The sequence below is a fragment of the Podarcis pityusensis genome, assembly GCF_964106645.2.
Source record: "Podarcis pityusensis genome assembly, chromosome: 14".
In the NCBI taxonomy this organism is placed as follows: domain Eukaryota; kingdom Metazoa; phylum Chordata; class Lepidosauria; order Squamata; family Lacertidae; genus Podarcis; species Podarcis pityusensis.
Window position 1 is genome coordinate 31104124 of NC_138039.1, and position 19618 is coordinate 31123741.

Genomic DNA, 19618 nt, shown 5'->3' on the forward strand with positions numbered 1-19618 from the left:
CACACACACACACACACACACACTAGATTTCATGGAAAGAAAGTTTGAAAGGATGTGATGTGTACTTTATGTTATAAGCGGAGCACATCACATGCTTCTATCCAATACATATGTGCTACATCTGCATGTATCGGATGTGGTATCTTCTAAAGATAAAATCATGTACCAATTGCTTGCTTCTCTCCCACCATGCTCCAGGCTGGGACATGCCAGCCCTCCTGCTGTTTTCCATCCACTTGTCACCAGGGTCCCCCCGTCTATCAAAACATGTAGCAGAATGAAGCTCCTGGCACAATTATTGTAGGGAGGGTTTTTTCATTACTCCATTAGAACAGAAGATTAAGGGCTTTTCACCCCAACCTTGCAATAACTCCTCTGCTGGTTTGTAAGCCTAGGGGCCAAGCAAGACAAGACATCGGAGATCACTGAACAGATTTCCCATCACATGTAAAGTATTCTCAGAACAAATTTGGGATTTCTGAAATGGGTTGGGATGGTGGCAGTTGGTGAGGAATTAACCAACTCTTCCTCCATTCTTCCATTTTAAAAAATGTACATCCCTCCAAAATATTATTTCATGGTTCTCCCCTTCTTCAGTCAGTCTCCACAATAACTGTGTGAGGTAAGATAAACTCAAGTCTATGGCTGGCCAAGGTCAACAAGTGAGCTTCATGACCAAATGGGAAATTGAACCCTGGTCTCCCATGTCCTAGCTCAATACTCTAACCATAACACCACACAAGCTCCTTTTGCCCCACTGGTACATGCATTTTTTCCCCCTAAGGGAGAAAATAACAGTGGGGAGAGGAGCAGTTTATAGTGGTGAAATGGCATGATGCAAAAGATTAACACCTTCCTCCCAACATTATGGTTCTGTCAACTTGAAAAGCCTCCACAGATGCTGTTAAAACAAATGTTAAGAATCAGGATACCCAGACATGGATTCCAACATCTAATTTGGCACCCAGAAATGTTAGGAACAATGGTTGTATTCAAAAAAGTTATACTGAAACTGATAGTTTAACTGAGTTATACCAAAACTGATTAACCCAAGTTAATAAGGTCCATTAACTTCAATGTATCTGCTCTGAGTAGTGCTCACTTTGGACACAACCTAATATATATTGTTTAGTATTATTATTTTTTCTTATCTTCAGTTTACTTGAAAGATTGCTGCATCTTATATGTGCCTGCTCAACTGCTTCAATCTGCAGAACTGGCTCTTTTACAAGTCTCTCTAAATGCACATTTTGAAACGCATGTTGATTGGCTTTTTCAGAACTGTGTTGGAACATTTGGGGAAATTGTTGAATGACTGAACTGTGATCTGCTCATTCATCAGGGACATGAAATCAGGTCAGATCATACTAGGATTTGCAAAGATTAAATCCACAGAGGATATTTAGACCGATCTTCTTGCTGCATCCCTTTTGGTCAAAGGCAGGTGATGGTTCTTCAGGTTAAATGTAAATCTTCTCTCATCTTGCAAGCCTGTTGTGAGCTTCATTCCTGACACCAAACAGAGATATGCGGGGAGACAAAACCCAGCCAGGTTGCCTTGGAACACAGCTGTGGTTTTGCTTTGCTTTAGAAACTCCTGACAAATTAACCATACATCCAGTAGACACAAGCACCTATTAGGCTGACTCTTCAGAGGAACTCAGGAAGCTGCCTTGAATTGACTCAGACTATTGGCCCACCAAGCTCACTATTGTCCACACTGACTGGTAGCAGCCCTCCACAGTTTCAGACAGGGGTCTACCCTAGCCACACCTGGAGAAGCTGCAGATTTAACCTGGAATGTTCTGCATGGAAAGCAAATACTCCATCACCAAGCTAAGGCCTCTCCTCCAAAGATTGTCACCACAGGGAAAATAAAATGTCTCCCATCTAAACCAAAACAGAGAGAACGGGGTTGGCCAGGAAGGAGACAATTGACTTGAGGTAGTACAATTGTTTTCTTTAGTTGGAGAAGGAGCAACTGTTTCTTCCAGAAGTAGGAGAAGCATACGGATCAGGGCAAATAGGTCATACCCTGAAGAAACATCTAAATCTCCTCAGAATAGTGGGCGATGCAATATGCCACCTTGTACAATAAAAGAAAATAGATTTGTGCAGGCAACTACATCCTTAGTTGTTTGACAACTTACCCTCAGTGTCACTGCATTAATGTCCCTCTTCCCCTGAGGCAACAGTACCAAAGAGGATCCCACCTTCCTGATGAAGGTGCAGGCTAACTAACAGAGCAAGCGGCTGGGGTCTGAAGGCCTTGCTGGTGCCAACTGACAGACACACCCTGGAAGCAGCTGAATACACTAATCCTTTCTCAAAAGATGCAAATTGCTAAGTTGATTCCTAATGCCAAGTTGACTGATTCCTCCAAACCAAAGAATTTAATATAGCACCAGTCCCCTGAGAAGGAAAAAACAGATTAAACCCCCCTCTTGAAAATTTTGGTAGTTGGGTTTTACATACTGTGTGCCTCGGGCTTGCTACTTGAATTTCACTTCAAAGATTCACTGCAAAGTATCTGCTAATTTCCTCCACCACCCCCTTTCCTATCTGCCTGGTTAGCCTTTAAAGGAGAAAATTTCATTAACAAAAACCATGGATATAAAATATGAAATCAGAGATCAGCTCCTGCAGTGCCAGAGCCAAACATTACTAAAAAGGATTAGTTTCTTTCACTGTCGAGAAATTTCTCATGGAAGACCTTGGCTGCCCTTTCGATATTAAAACTTCCCAACAAGTATTACACAGGAGTTTTAAATTAGAACACACTGTCATTGGGACAGTTATAAACTGTTAAATATGTCCTTTTTGCAGGCTGGTCTCCAGCAAAATGCAAGCCCACCATGTTGCGTGATCTGAAGTAGTAGGGGTATCGGTGGACATTTGTGGACAGAACCATTCACTGACCTTGCTGAGGGTGATGGGCTCTTAGATTTAGGTAGTGTTGTGCTGAAATCCGTCCTCCAAATTCTCTCCAGTTTTCTTCCTCTTCAGAAAATGTTTTCATTTTTCTTCCTCATATTCAGGGCATGTCAGATTTTCTTTAGAATTCTTTAGACTGTCTTTAGAATTCCAGTCAGTATGGGGTTTTGAGCTTACCTTGCTGTTACACAGTTGCCAAGGCTGTTTTGTGTATTCCCTGATGTCCCAGCAAGCATTTCTCCTGCACACTTAAGTTTCCCTGGCTGCCCATACTTCTGGAACTGAGAAAGCTCCTCAGAAAGCTAAGCAATATCACCTCAACATATATTGAGGAAAATAAAGTATAAAGTAATAAAGTGTGTATGAGTGCCTGTAGGATGTTACAATGGCTGTAAAACAATGTTCATCAACCTTGTGACCCCTGATGTAGCTGGACCAAAAGTCCCACCATCCTCAGCCAGCTTAGCCAATGGTCAAGGATCATGGGAGTTGTAGTTCACCATCTGGGGACCCTTGGTTGAAGAGTACTGCTATAAAACATGGATTAGATAAATTCATGGAGCATGGGTCCTGCAATGTGTATATGCCATGATTATTACTAACATAACTTCCATGCTCAGAAACTGGATATCTTCAACCGATGACTCTGGTTTGTGGCAGTCATTTATCAGGCATGTTGGCGCATTTAGCTGAAAATGGAAATAGGAGCAGAACTTGCCAATGCTCGCTTATTCGTACCACATCTGGAATGGAACTCAACCCAGCGAATAAGATCAGCATTTTCCATCGTTGTTGCTTTCAGCCCACAAACAGTGCATAACTGATTACATTCCCCTCCCTGATTTGAGTTGTGTTTCCTTTGCACCGAAACGAATGGGGTGGAATGATGTAATGACAATGTCGGTGATGTAATTAACTACATAAATTATGCAGCGAATGAACTGCAGTGGAATGGAAACAGTACTGCCAACAAAGTTTGCAGGGTGGAACAGAAAACAATGCCTTCTTACAACCGTTAGGCCCTTATTTGCTCTTGTGACAGCTGCCTCTCTCCAACTTTACGCCTCCTCTAGATGCTGACAACCAATAGACCAACTTAATGCCAAGGTGTCTCACCCACCATCTCTCCTTCCCATCGTCTCTGTTCTTTCCCTTTGTAATTGTCTACAAAGGCAGAAACTCCAGACTCACAAACAGAGCAAAACATACCCTACTCCGTTGCAAACCCCTCTATTTAATTTCCCCTCCTTCTTTGTTTGTTTTTGAGCGATTTTTCTGACAACAATAATCCCCTTTTAAATGCTGGTTCCGCCAGTCACATAATGGACCTTCCCTTCTGTTATTTGACCGGCAGAGCTGGTAATGAGTGTTTAATTATAGTTTATACAGCCCACTTTGGTCTGAGTGGGGAAAGCTGCTTTGTTACAGTCAATGAAGTATTTAAAGCTACGTCCAAGGTAGGGACGGGTTTATTAAACACTTGGGTAAGCAATAATAAACTAACATTGATCGAGCAACTTGATAGCTTTCTTTTATGTGCTCGAGGAAGTGGGGGGTGGGTCAGATCCAGGTAGAAGAATTTAAAGTAACTTGGCACAGGGAAAAGAATGTGTTCACATGGCTGCTTCAGGAGGCAACATTGTTTGATGTAACTCAATCTTCCACTTGTATAAAAAGAAAGTTGCTTTGCCACCATTACCACCAATGGGCAGGCTGGTGGGATCCTTTGTAAAAGGGGAGAGGACAGATTCATGGAGAATAAGGCTATTAACAGCCACTATGCTTCTGAGCACCAGCTGCTTCTGTGCTCAGGTCCAGGTCCATCTGGGTGGCCACTGTGAGAACATGATGCTGGACTAGATGGGCCATTGGCCTGGCACAGCAGAACTCTTCTTCTGTTCTTATGAGGAGGAAGACAGTTCCTTCACCAAGTCACTACACCAGCCGTCGGTACCCTGCTGTCCTCCAGCAGTTTTGGACTGGGGGCAGTGGGAGTTGTGTTCCAAAACAGCTGGAGGGCTCCAGGATGTTGGTAGTCTACTGTAGTCCTTGAATATGAATTATGTCTCAAATGTTTGATATACTTTTACATTGTTAATTTAAACTGAACTGATGATGTTAAGAAATGGCAGGCTTGAAAAAACAAAAACTTGCTGTGTTTCAGTTGAGTTCTCGCAAACTGATGCAGACGTATTGCTGTCAGCGGTTACATGTTACATTGCAATGCGATATCGCTGCATCTTGGGGAAATGGAATTTGCACCGCATGCTTGCTGCAGGAACCTTGGATAAATTTTCTATTGTCCGCTATCATTTATATCTAATATGAAGCATTCTACACAGCTCATCTTTAATCCCCATGCTTGTTAAGGAGCTTAAGGAGTAAAAATCAGTTGATTTCAGGGTATTTTGGAGTTCAAGGTCAATATGATTATGTCCTCTTTCTCCTTCTCTCTCTCTCTCCCCCCCTTCTCTTTATTTAAAGGCACGGTCTCATCACAGTTTCCAAAGTTCAATTTCTTTTTCGGTCCCCTAATTAAAAGCTGTCCAGGAGTATATCAGGAGGCTTTTATATGTGAGATCAACCCCTTGCCCTGGGACCAATTATAGAAAAATAGCTTTACACATTTTACTGTTTGAATATCTGATGTTCATACATGCTGTCATGTTTTATGGTGAAGGCATGATAAGAAGCATACCATTATCAGCCCAGGACACAACAGCATTCTCACAGCATTAAAGCCCAGAATGGAAACATCAGATATTATTATTATATATTTATTTAAACCCCAACTTTCCCCCCCTGACAGGTACTCAAGGCAGCTTACATACAAAATAGGAATAGCTAAAAATAGGGGGGGGGGAGGCAATAATTGAAAAACGATTAATCATTAATAGAAAAACACAATAAAAAAAAATCACAGCACCAACCCTTTCCTTAAAAACAGTCAGTTCCCAAAAGCCTGTTGGAACAAAAAAGTCTTCGTATTTTCGATGGAAGGACAAGAAGAAGGGAGCCAGTATAATTTCCCTATGAAGGGAGTTCCAAAGTCTGAGAGCAGCTGCCAAGAAGGTTCTCTCCTGCATTGCTACCAAGTGTCCTGAGAGGGTGGCAGGACCAAGAGAAGGATAACAGACAGCCCACAAACAGTTGAGGTGGACCAGCTTGAGAAACAGTTGGGGTGGACCAAGTTTTGGGGTTGGTCCCCTTATAGCAAAAGCTGCAACTGAGGATCCCTAATTGATCACTGGTAGGGGCTGCTATGATCCTTCAGCCCCTGAGCTGGGCATCTGGATAGGAAGTGCTGCCCTCTGAGATTCCTTATGGGGATTACCCATGGAATGGGTCAGGAGGGGCCCTACCCCACCTGTTTCCCTGTAAAGACCCAACCCAATGCCTCTTCCTCCCCTTGCATTGGTGAGCCCATGTCAACTTGCCCCCAGACCCATTATACCTGTAAGCATTCCATCAAGCCATTATGAATGTCCACCTGTTGTTCCACAGTCACCTGTTGTGACTGTTGCTAGTCACTGATGAATGTACTCAGTCTGGCCTGCACAGTTCCATCTTTGTGTGTAATCTTTGGGTGTTGAATCACCTAACTGTCATGTGTCTGCACATTCCACCAGATCACTTTGTTAACTTTTCCCCAAGGCCCATTTATCTGGGCAGGGTCTGTCTGTGGCCCTTCTTCCACAGTTGCCTCTCAAGGAGCTCCAACCAGAAAATTAACATTTGAAGGTACTTTGAAAGCAAAGCATTCAGTTTGGCAACAGCTGTTGGACAGAGGTGAATTCATTTCCTCTTACCAAACTCATTGTCCCCGAGTTGTATGACAAGCACACCTTGAGGTCCTGAAGATGCAATCTGAGATGTCACCAAGGGCATGAAGCTGTCCCACATCATGGCCCTCTGTCCCAACCAGGAAATGTGCATTTTGTCACCCAGATGGAGGTGGGTTCTCCTGTCAGATGGTGCAGCATGCTGATGAGCCCAGTTTGCCATTCTGTGCCCGCAAATCCACACAGCTCTGTAGTCAGGACCTGTAAGAGTTCAACAAAGAGAGGTAAAGCTAGGGGTTTGGTGTGGGTGAAAATATGCTCTATAGCATGCCAAGTCCCCATGCATGATGGCCTTAGTACTTAAAGATTCAGGGGAGGGAGAGAAACCGTGTCCTCTCTAAAAGAGGGCACGTGTTGCGGTGAGACCTGGAGACTGACCTCCTGATTGTGGGTGGGTATATTGGACAGCCACAACACTTGATTGGTAGGTCCCTCATTGCTGGGTTTAATCTGGCCAATGGGGTGCAGTCTAAATGGACCAAGGGACCTATGCACATGACCCAGAGCTTCCCCTTTTGACTCGTGCATTGGAACACCTGCCCACCTCTTCCTAATTTTAGGGCATTTTGCGATTGACCTTGCTATGCCATCATGTGTCATCTGTTGTTGGGACAGGGGCACGGCAAGAATTTTCCCCACTTGGCTGATTGGCTGTTGCCATTTGGGTTTCACCTGCCGTGTAGCAAATCGTCACAACTTGTAAGGTTGCAGATAGACACTGGTTCAGGTGACAGGGACGGGAGAACGGTCTCACCATCCCTGTGTGAGGGGTATTCCATTAAAGGAATCCAGGGGCTCAACTTGGTTTGGTCAGCCCCCAAGAGGGGGTTGTGCCCATGCCTGAGTCCAGGGGAGCATCTCGGGAGTGAACAGAGTCTGTTCCTGGGCTTTTCACCTACCTCAGGTGTTCACCCTTGGCTGACCTATGCTGGTGCCCTGTGTCAGCGCTACCTGCAAGGGTGCAGGGAGCTAGTCAAACCAGAGCCTATGCAACCACTCACTTTTCCGTAATCAATAAGGTTGTGGCCTAAATTCTGCCAAAAACCAAAACTAAAATTTGAGTCAAATGTGTGTTTATTTAGGGGGGAGGTCTGGGTCTGAACACGCAAAGGAAAAGTGGCCCATTCTCCTTAGTTACAACAATCTGGGCTAAAGAGCAAAAATTAAGAGTCTTAAATGGTCATTCCTAATTATTCTATTAGTATCATCCAAATCTTTATTTCTCTTGCTGTATCATTATTTATACTAATATTGCTACGATTACAAATGATGAAGCGCTAGCCAAACTCAAAAGAACATGGAAAATATAGAACATGATCACCCCAAAGGTTAAACCCTTTTTGGTCTGATTTAACGAGAGCTAAGCATGTGCTTAATTCTCTCCCCTTTCAATCAAGGCTACTTAAAATTACTTTAACTTTAGCTGAATAGTTGTGTCCCTGCTTAGCACATGTCCTTAGATAAAAAAAAAATCATGCATTTCTAACTCTCTGTTGTGCTTGAGGAGAGTTTAAAAATACATTTTACGTGATATTCAAAATGCCATTTCATTCTATATTTCTGTTACTATCCCAAAGGAATTGACTTAATCATGGCGGATGTTTGTTTGGGGTGTATGTGCAGGAAAGCATGTGCCAATGAAAGAAAAGTAGACAAAGAAAAATAGGAGACTTGAGATAATTTTAACTATGGGGATGGATTGGTATATTTATGTAGAGTATTTTTAGCAGTTCATCATAATCATCCCATTTCTGCATGTTGCATGTTGCAAATTACAGAAATGTAATAGAAAGCCACTCCCGACATACGGAGGGTGGGTTGTGGGCTCACGCCCCATTCACACCATCGCGGGGCTGGCTGCAGCCCCGCGGGACTTGGGGAATCCCGGGGTCATTAAGATTCATCATTCACCGCGCCAGCCAATCGGCTGGCGGTGGAGGCGGTACTTGTAAGGGGCATTTAAGGTCGGGGCAGCCCATGCTCACCCCTTTCTTTTCTTTCAGCAGCTGCGGTTTCCCACCCTCCCGCCCTTTAGGTTCTCATTTGGACTTTGCTATGGGCTTCAGCTGGTCGCCGCAAGGGGCCTGGTAGGAGTTTTTCCATTTGGCTAATTGGCTATATTTTGGAAGCCACTTGGTTTTTTCGCCTACCTCGTAGCAAAACGTCATAACACCTTTGATTTGGGCGGTTAGGCATTGGCAGGGGTATTATTATGCAAATGAGATGGGGGGAGGAATGCCATCACCTCCCCCAAATGTTGAAGGGTAGTTCATTAAAGGACTCCGGGGGGCGTCGCCTCGTCCGAAACCTATGGAGGCTAGGGCCTAAAGCGCGCTCCCGAGCAGTAACCCCTCGGGGAGCGCCTAGGGATGTGCATCTCGGGGGCTCCCCCTGTTGGTGCTTAACCCTTCCCGGTTATACCAGTTAGTCTGATAGGGCCAATGCCTAAAGCCAATACCGCTCTTACCTGTAATCAATAAAGTTGTGGCCATTTTTCGCCCATTAACCTAAATTCTGGTGTCCTGTGTCTTTATTTATTCCATCTGTGGGAGGGGGCGGGAATCGCCACGCAACTACCATCCCCTCTAATAGCGATCTTTGGTCACTGAGTTCCTTCCAGTTTGGAAGCAAAATGCGGCTAACCAGAGCAATGCAGGAACAGCGATTTTCACTGCATTGAAACAGACAGGGATGTAATGTATGCATTATGAATTAACTATCTGGCAAATGTCCCCTTTAAAAGAAACAGGTATGGAGAGCTGACTCAGAGATGTGGCCTGGCAGGATCACTTGGTGACTACTTTATGCAGACTCCCAGGCCTCTTCAGAAATAAAATTTGTTAACCATTCACTCCAGACCCTCCAAGTGTCCCTATTTCTTCAGGGACATCCCTGATTTAGAGAAGCCATTCCGGTCTCTGATTTGATCCCGGAATGTCCCACTTTTCCTTAGGATGTCCCTATTTTCATTGGAGAAATGTTGGAGGGTATGGAGTTATCCGACCCTCGAGCCGTCTGAAGGCAATCCTGTATAGGGAAGTTTTTTTAATGTTTAGTGTTTTATTATGTTTTTATATTTGATGGAAGCTGGTCAGAGTGGCTGGGGCAACCCAGTAAGATGTGTGGAGTATAAATAGTAAAATTATCATTATGGAATGGGACGTCCTTCTTTTCATCGAAGAAATGTTGGAGGGTATGTTAACTCGGCTTGTAGTAAGTTTCAACATAATCCACTGAATATAACATTCCCAATGCAGCCAACATTCCTGTCTCCATGGCAGGAAAAGTTAGGAGTCAAATGAGTGACTTGAATGTGTGTGTTAATAACCCAGCCCACTGCCAGCACTGGCCACACCCACTTTTAGGTGCCCCCCCCCCCCATAAGCATTGCTGAATGCAGGCCAAGACAATTGCCCACCTCTAGACTAGGTTAACATGGAGCAACTCTTACAGGGTTAAGGTGAAGAATATCTGAGCATGAGCAGGTGCCAGAAAAGGGGAAATTAGAAATTCACTTGCAATCTTATTTTTATTTATGAACATATTACAGTGTTGGTGACTCAGACTCAAGGCTTGAAATACAGGTGGGGATTATGAACAGGCTAGATTTCTATTACAAGTCAGGTAGCTGCAAGTTTTACCAATATTGCTAATTTGATCCACTTTTTTTTATTCTCTGCCAGCCTACATATTCTCCCAGGAACCGAAGTCTGCATAGGTAGTTCTATCCCTGCTCTGTCTCCCAGTCTGTGAGGCAGAATAGGCCAGTCACCATCTCTCAGCCTAAAGTCACACAATGAGCTTCAGGAATGGATGAGGTTTTGAACCTAGGACTTCCCAGTCCTCTTTTAACACTTGCAATATTGGAAAGCATTCCAGGTGTGCTCTAGTGGTGCAAACTTAACACAGAGCAGGTCTTTAATCAACTTACAATCAAGTTTAAAGACTTTTCAGATTTCATTAAATGCCTGGGTAGAGAGGAAAATCCTAACCTGGTGCCAAAAGGATGTCAGTGTCCACACCAGGTGGACCTGACTGAGAACTAGGAGTGCAAGAAGGCAGCTGTTTTTGTCCATACCTGTATTAATCACATTCAGGGCTGTTTCCATTCCACACTTTCCACCAAATACTACATAATTTGTCTTGCTGCCCACTATTTAACTTGGATCAAGTAAGACCAAAACAAAGTAAAAACAATGTAATATCATTCATTCGCAGATTCAAAAACAACAGCAATATGAATACCATATTTGCTTGGTTGATTGCTATTCCTGATCAAAGACAAACATGCAAACTGTAGCCATTTTAGCTTCCTTTCCTTTTCCATCAGGATTTCGTCCCTATCACGACAGCGCCGTCAGAAGCAGGATGTTGGGGATTGCAGGTGGGGGATAATAATCTTTGAGAAAGCTGTCTGTAATCTTTGAGAAGCCTTGGAGAACAGGTGAGATCCCTGCAGGCTGATGGTGGGCAAATGTTGTCCCCAGCTTCATAAAGCGGGGAGAAGAGGACACAGGCAAACACCGTCTGGTCAGTTTAGGTCAATATCAGGAAAGGTCCTAGAACACATAATTAAACTAAGTACATGATCACTTAGTAAAGGATGCTGTGATTACTAAGAGCCAGCATGGGTTCCTCAAAAAGAAAAAAAAAGTCATGCCAGAGTAATCTTATTTATTTCCCTTTTTTATATATAATGTTACAAGCTTGGTGGCTCAGGGGGATGCTGTGGCCTGCCTGGGAAGGTGATGGTTTATCCTCCACTGGAGAGCTTTAAACAGAGGTTAGATGACCATCTGTCAGAAATTCTTCACCTGTGATTTCTGCATGGCAGGGGGTTGGACTAGATGACCCTTGGAATACCTTGCAACTCTATAATTCAGTGATTCTATCAGAGTGCTGTTGCGCTCAGCTTTTGCTTGTGGACTTCCCACAGGTATCTGGTCGGCCACTGTGAGAACAAGATGTTGAGTGAAATGGACCATTGTTCCGATCCAGCAGGGCTTATGTTCACAGGCCAACAACCCGAAAAGACTCTCTCTGTTGTTGCTACACTATGCTTTGATTAAGTTCTAACTCTTAAACTGTAATTCTTTGATTATTGTGTTTTGTAATGTTAGCTGCTCTAAGGGGTTTCAGAAAAGCAGGCTCATCATCTTCATCATTGAAAGCAGAGGCATGATACTGTCATGGCAATGCACTTTTAAGCTGATCTCAGCAGGAGGGATTTCAGCACATGCTTAACCCTTCCACTGACATTAAAGAGTCTTTGAAGTCCTTAAATCTGGCTGGTCCTGCCCTAAGTCTCCCCTGTTGCATTTACAGGTCATTTCCATCATTCCAACAGTAGGAAAGTGAAGCCCCCCCCCCTTTTTTTTGTTTTAAGGAGTTTATAAATTATGGAAAACAAGTTGACAGCTTGTCCTTATAAATATGAAGATTGCCTTCCATACCCTCATGAATCTGAAAAGTCACTGCTTTTTTTAAAAAAGCGCAAAACTACTGATTCAGCAAACTGAATGAAACTAAGCGTTCCCTAGGTAAGTTTTGCTGACCAGGGAATACTCCAGCAATTTAATTTTTTCTTTTTCTTTTTTGGTGGTCCAACATTTGCTGTGCTTTTTCCCCCTCTTCCAAATATTATTATGTTTACAGAAAGAGTCCTCATTTCCCGCAGAAAGGTCCCATTATTGACAATATGAATATAACAGTGAAATATACTCCAATACCTGAATATGCTTAGAGAATCCAGTTACAGTCCCTGTGGAATGTTCCTTATTTGTTGCTAGCAAGGAAAGCTCTGGGGTGCTCCACATTTTCTGCTTATGCTTCCGACCTTACCATGATAGAGAAAATGCACAGAAATTTCATCTGATGCCACCATCACTCCACAATTCAACACATGGAAGATATAGCTTCTAAGGGCTCATTCCATGGTAGGAACAGAGGAAGCTGTCTTAGACAAAGTCAACCCATCTAGCTCAGCACTGACAACCCCAGATGGCAGCAGTTCTCCGGGGGCTCAGACAGGAATCTTGCCCAGTTCTACTTGGGGATTAAACTTTGGGCCTTCTGCATGCAGAGCAGGTGCTCAACCACAAAGCAATGAAGCTTCTTCCCATCAAGGAACATAAGAAGAGCATGCTGGGTCAAACCAATGACCCATCTAGTCCAGCATCCTGTTCTCACAGTGGCTGACCAGATGTCAGTGAGAAGGCTGTAAAGCAAGATCTAAACATAAGAGCATTCTCCCTGCTCTACAGTTGCTAGCAACTGGCATTCAGAAGCACACTGCTCTGACTGTGGAGGCAGAACATAGCCTCCATTGTAGCTAGCAGCAATTTACAGACTTGTTCTCTATGAATTTGTCTAATCTTTTCTTATAGCCTTTTAAATTTGGGGGCCATCACTACCTCCTGCAGGAGTGCTCCACAGAATGACTATGTAGTGCATGAAGAAGTTCATTTTTATATGTCCTGAATCTTTTAACGTTCTGCTTTATTGGACGTCCATGAGATCTAGTGTTGTGAGAGAGGGAGAAAAGCTTTTCTCAATCCACTTTCTCCATGCCATGCATAAATTTAGATGATCATGCCTCCTCTTACTTGCCTTTTCCTTAAACTACAAAGTCCCCAAAATGCTGCAACTGTTCCTCTTAGGGGAATCGCTCCATCCCTTTGATCAAGGCTTTGACCACCATTTCATCTCCCCATTCCTTCTCAGAAGTCCTCCATTGTTTCCACTCATTATACAGTGGATGTAGAACATATCCATCAGGTTTAGTGGCCACTGATAAGCCACATCCTCCATGAATTTACCGAATCCTTTAACTTCAAAAGATGTTTAATTTGGGGGATTTGAAGTGCCAGTTCCCTGTTGCTGAGATTCCAGAGATGAGTGTCAGTTTGCCTCCAAAGGTAGAATGGAAATGGTAGGGTGGCAGGAGGCAACAATAGATAGTGGAAGTGGATAAGCGTTCTTCTGCCCCTCTCAATTTGCTTTTGAAACCCAATGCCTCATGGTAGGGCTGGCCTTGATTGTCATTTCATTTTCATCTCCCAATTCTCCTCCTCCAAAAGTCCCCTGTATTCGTTCTGATTGCAGAATCTTCAATATTCTGGTTGCAGAAATTATACTTTTGGGTGGATCCCACCATGTGCAGTTCTCATATATAGTGGGAGTGAATGAAAGAACAAGGTGTTTGGGAAGTGTTTTCTCCAAAACATAGACACCCCATCCTACTCTTGGGTATTTAATCACCCACCACTTTCAATTAAGTGCTTCCCACTGAAAGAGGATGGGAAAGACTGTAAAGGAAATTGATTTCCTCCTAGCTAATGCATCTTTCCCAGTCTCTGGCCCACCCTTATAAGCTCCCCATTCCTTTCAGAAGGACACAGATTAGAAAGTCACTTGGTCAAGGGGCAGCAGAGGGCACTCCAGGCCAGAGCAGGTTAAGTTGTGGTCACTTTATCTCTTGTTGTTGACGCAAAGGCCCGAGGCCATGGCCTGAGGTTTTCCGGCAAAAAAAAAAAAGTGTTTACAAGCAGGTCAAGGACTTGTTAGCAGATAACCATTAGCAAAACAACTTTGCTATTGACAAAAGCAGCAAAGAAAGGTATGTTTGCAGATGCAATCCTTCCTTTCTAGGACAATAAGGTTAAATCAAAATGGCATTTCTGAGGGTCTGCTTACAAGAGCTTCCTTTCCCCTGCTCCCCTTGAGCTTTTAAGAAGTTGTCCTGCCCTCTCTCTCTGTCTCAAAAAAAGAGCAAGCTTTTTTTGTGCACTAAACTTTTTAGAAACTTAGAACTAAATCAATTCTGGGATTTACTGCTGGTCAGACAGTAGCCAGGGCTTGTTAATGTCTCTTAGCTTTAGACTCTGCTTTCTAATTAGAAAGATGCCCCCCTCCTTCCTTTCCCAACCCATAGCTCATGAAAACGTTTGGCTCTGAGTGAACCTCACCTGGTGTTAGCTTTCATGATTGCCTTCTGAGCACGCCTCCCCCCCCAGCCCAAAATCCAGAGCAGGTTCATCAAAAGGTTCCCTGAAAAGTTCAGGAGTCGTTCAAGCAAGCCCGAGCCAATTTATGGTTTTGTACACCAGCAGCTGGGATTCAAAACCAGGGCAAGCTCACCAGACCAAATGAGGCTTTGCCTTCAAATGACACATCTGTTCAAAAGCCAACTAGCCTGGAATTTGCAAACATGTACTGGGTTTTACACAGGCTTTTTTCCTAGCAAAGGAATTGTTTTGATCTGCCCATCTATCCATCGATCTATTTATCTGTCTCATTCCTTCTAACTAGGACAGGCCAACCCAATTTCACACTCCTGAATGCAAATCCTAGTCAGACTGTGCACTCCTCTGAATTTTTCAATGTACTATTCATGTGCAAAAAATGCACACAAAATGTATACTTTCTGTGAACAACAAACACAACAGGCGTACTTTGCTGGCAAATACATTGAAAAACATTGAAAAAGTATGCAATACATATGCATTTAGGTATGTATGTATGTATGTATGGGTGCAAGGAGATTGAACAATCTATGGCAGAGTGCCAGCAAGACTGAAACGGGATGAAATTAACAGCTTTGCCCATCTTTACTGCTAATATTCAATGCAGAGACTTTTCTCACCCCAAAAACTATTGCTAAGCATCCCCCCTCTATTTTAAATGAAGGAAAGGCTCTGTTTTGCTTATAAATTAACTACTAGCAGCCTTGTAAACAATACTGATCAGGAATTTGGGGGGAGGGAGCAGTGCAGTTTAGAAAGGTACAATCTGCCATCTTGATTCAAAATGGTGTCCACTGGTAGCCAAACACAGAAGAAAACCTATTCCATGATCTCAGGAACCATTACACACACAAAAATAGTTGTGATATTGTAAGAGGTGTCTAAATGCATGCAGATTTGAATAATTCAGTCCACCATTTTGAATCAGATCCAAACCCTGCTCCTTGATCACAGGAACCAGCATACAAAATTTGATTAACATTGGTGCAGGCTTGATAGGTTCAGTTTGCCATCCTAATTCAAAATAGTGCCCAAGGGTATCCAATACCTCCTCCCTGATCCCAGGAAACATCACATCAAATTGGGTTAAGACATCTTCAAAGGTCTCCAGATGCATAGAAGAGACAAACAGCTTCCTAAAATATCTAGTACAACTGTGAAATTGCAGATTTGGAAGTGATCCCAAAGGTCATTTATTCCACCCCTTGCAATCAGAAATCACAGCTATATAAACCCCAACAGATGGCCATCCAAGTTCTGCTTAAAAGCCTCCAATGAAGGAAAATCCACTACATCCCAAGGTAGTCTATCCCACTGTCAAACAGCTCTTGCCATCAGAAAATTCTTCCTAATATTTAGTCATAATATCCTTTTTATAATTTGAATCCATTGTTTGGGTCCTCCCCTTTGGAGAAACACAAAATGAGCTTGCTCCATCTTTCATATGACAGCCCTTCAGAAATTTGAAGATGGCTATCATATCACTTCTTAGTCTTCTCTTCTCCAGGATACACATACCCAACTCTTTCAACCATTCCACATAAGGCTTGGTTTCCAGACCTTCAATCATATTGGTTGTCCTCCTCTGCATATGTTCCAACTTGTCAATATCCTTCTTAAATTGTGTCCAGTTCTGGACATTATACTTCTCTTGATGCAGTCTGGAATTGCGTTAGTTAGTTTGTTATTCAGTTTTTTGCTGTTGCATAACACTGTCAACTCATGGTGGTGGTTGTTTTTTGAATATTTTATTAGTTGAATATAAGAACAACTTATAATCAAATACAACCAATCAAATTCAGTTTTCCTCTAGCCGCTCCCCCAGCCCCAACTACATCCAGGTAATTACATTAGTAATATAATCAAATCAAAAATTATTTCTACAGTTGCTGGTTTTAAAAAATATCATTCCACATGCTCCCATGTGTCTTAGGTGGTTTAAATGCATGTTCTTTCTCTGATGCGTATGTATCAACTCATGTTAAGCTTGTGGTCTACTAAGACCTCTAGATCCTTTTCACATGTACTGCTGTCAAACCAGGTGTTCCCTATCCTACATTTGTTCATCTGATTAGTCCTGCCTAAGTACAGAACCTTACATTTGTCCTTCGTGGAATTCATTTTGTTAGTTGCTAGATGGAATGGAATGAAATGAAATAGCCCTTCTCCACCAATTTGGAATGCAAGAAGGTGACTTTGCTAATAACGCTGGGAAAAAATATTGTTATCCTACAATATATTACGAAGAGTTCAAAATATACTTTGCCAACAGCAGTGTTTGGAATTGCACACTGTGGGTTGTATGGTGCCTTACTGCTCATGGGTCAGTATTTACCCACATTTTTCTGTTACTGCTGGAATATCTAACACTATCGCAAATCCAATACCCATCCATCTTTTCCTCCTAATTCTTCCCTCTTCCCCCAGTGTATGGACCTATAAAAACAGAGTTGTGCTCAATAAACTCTTCCTATTAAAGATGACAGGTTTTTTGCTTTTTTTAAACAAACTTGTTTTTTTTTTTTTTGTAAAAAAAATAATGACTGTGATTCCGCGAGAAGTGGAAGAAGTTCCTCCAAGTTCCTTTCCAAGCTGTTAAAGATTAGCTTGATGTAGATAAGCCTATTCCCCAAACTCATTATCTGTCTTCAAAATGCACCTTAAGGACTACTTAATAAAGTCAAGGTTATGTGAAGAGTATTTCAGTGAAAACCAGTGAATGACTGTTAATAAATCTGCATTACAGATTGGAGATTTTGTCTCTGTCTTTCATCCCAGCGATAGATGATCCCTCTGTTCTCTCCCTCCCTCCCTTTCTTTCCTTCTTTTTTTTCCTTCTTCAATAAACACGTGTTGCTACTTTGCTAAGGTCACCAGTTTGAATCAGAGGCAGCTGCAGGAAAATAGGAAGAGCATTTTCCAGCATGTTTACAATTACCATGTTCAATGCATTGCAAAAATATTTCCACCACTCCCTGGAAGAAGACTACAGAGGGTGGTGAGGTTGGCCATTTGCTGTGGCCTCAAGTCCAATAAGGGGAGCATAGCCCTACCAGCACCATCATTTATTCTTTTGCTCAAAAATTTCAAGAATATTTAATGGTAAGGAAACAGAATCTTCCGTTTGGCTATACATATACTCTCTTTCCAATTGGGAGAGGTCAGCAAGGCTGCATTCACACAGCAGTTTATTCCGTTTCTCTGATCTTTCCCAAACTGTTAATTTACACATTATATTTGAGCTTTCAGAATCCACTTCCAAAATTCTAGTGGAACGTTGGCACTTATTTCCATGTTAATTGTTTCGGGGGGGGGTGTCTGTTTGGAACCCCAGGAAATCACCCAAGTAAAGTCATGAAATTTGGGTAGTATACCAGGTACAGTATACAGTTTTCATGGGGGAATGGTAAAGGAACAGAAGCATGCATGTGCAGAAAGGGGACAGAGCAGCAGCATTGTTTAATGATGTTTGCTGTGTCACTGTTTTAATCTGAGGGCCACATGCCAATGGTGGGTGGGGCCAGAGGAGAAAGAGGGCAATTTTACTGTTGCATTGTAGGCTAGTTTCTACACTCACACACACACACACACACAAACAGGCGCCTCTCTACCTGCCAACCAGACAAGCAAGAGCCACTATCAAGCAAGGGTTCAAGGACACACACCAAAGACAGGCAAAAATAGGGTGAGTAGTTCTGAGAGCCATATAGAGAGTCTTTCAGGGCCAGATTCAGCTCCTGGGTTTGAGATTTTTCCTGTACGCTTTATAGGATAAAACCAGAACCTTGAATTAAGTATATTTCCTTTCCCTGAGATCCTGGTGAGCTGTGCAGTTAAGAAACCGAGGTTAAGGGGAAGAAGAACAGAACAGATAGAATAAAGGACGGTGTGATATGAAAGTCCAGGCATCATTGCACGAAATGGCATTCCCATACACTTGTCAGGGCTCAGAAGTTTTATTACCAAGGAATTTCACTTCTGCCTCTTATTCTTAACACACTGCCCAGCGCTGGGCCTGAGAGGATTTGCTGATCTAATATAGATAGCGATTTTGTAGGTTTGTTGAGATTTATATAGACAGCACCTTGGGATCAGGAATTACATTTTAAAATGTAATAAAATGCTCCTTGGCATTTTTTTTTTCTAAAAAAAACTTACAAATACCCGTACTTAAAAAAGTAAACATCAAATAATCTCTGATATCTTTCAAGAAAATGTTGACACAGCTCAAGGAGCTTGATCCAGATCCCCGAGTCGTTTGCTAGAGTCAACTTAATAAACTCATTTTCTTCATCCTGCCATGAAGTTTCCTATCCCTAGGAAGATGGAAAGGTAAACCAAAGATTGTTTTCTTTTATACATGTATTTATTTATGTGTAGATCGATAGACAGGTAGATTATTTTTTTACATGTACTGTATGTATGTATGTATGTATGTGTGTTTGTACAGTATGTATGTATGTATGTATGTATGTTTGTACTGTATGTATATATATATTTCTTCCACACAATTCACCAAATCCTCAGCCATGGTAGGGGCTACTCCACTACAGCAAATGGGCACTTTGCCTGCAAATGTGGTGTGCAAATTTCGGGGAAGGACTGTAGCTCAGTGGTAGAACATCTGCTTTACGTGCAGAAGGTCTCAGGTTCATTCCCCAGGTAGACCCCTGACTGAAACTCTGAAGAATAGCTGTTAGTGAGTGTCAACAATACTGAACATATATGGATCAATGATCTGGCTCTTAGGCAGCTTTCCGTGTTCCTATGGATTATTATTATCCTCCATATCATTACTAATATAGTGTACCTCTTCAG

The 19618-nt window shown here is 42.6% G+C and overlaps 2 long non-coding RNA genes across 2 annotated transcripts in view; one reads left to right on the forward strand and one right to left on the reverse strand.

Moving 5' to 3' along the window:
• Window positions 1–5695: 5695 nt before the first annotated feature.
• LOC308463669 overlaps window positions 5696–19618 on the reverse strand; it is a 14964-nt gene continuing 1041 nt past the window's right edge. Inside the window, exon 2 of the long non-coding RNA XR_013979668.1 lies at window positions 5696–6977. This is a non-coding gene — a long non-coding RNA (uncharacterized lncRNA). The remainder of the gene's footprint in view (window positions 6978–19618) is intronic.
• Window positions 18117–19618, forward strand: part of LOC308463677 — a 9947-nt gene continuing 8445 nt past the window's right edge. The window contains exons 1-2 of the long non-coding RNA XR_013979678.1: window positions 18117–18485; window positions 19012–19132. This is a non-coding gene — a long non-coding RNA (uncharacterized lncRNA). The remainder of the gene's footprint in view (window positions 18486–19011; window positions 19133–19618) is intronic.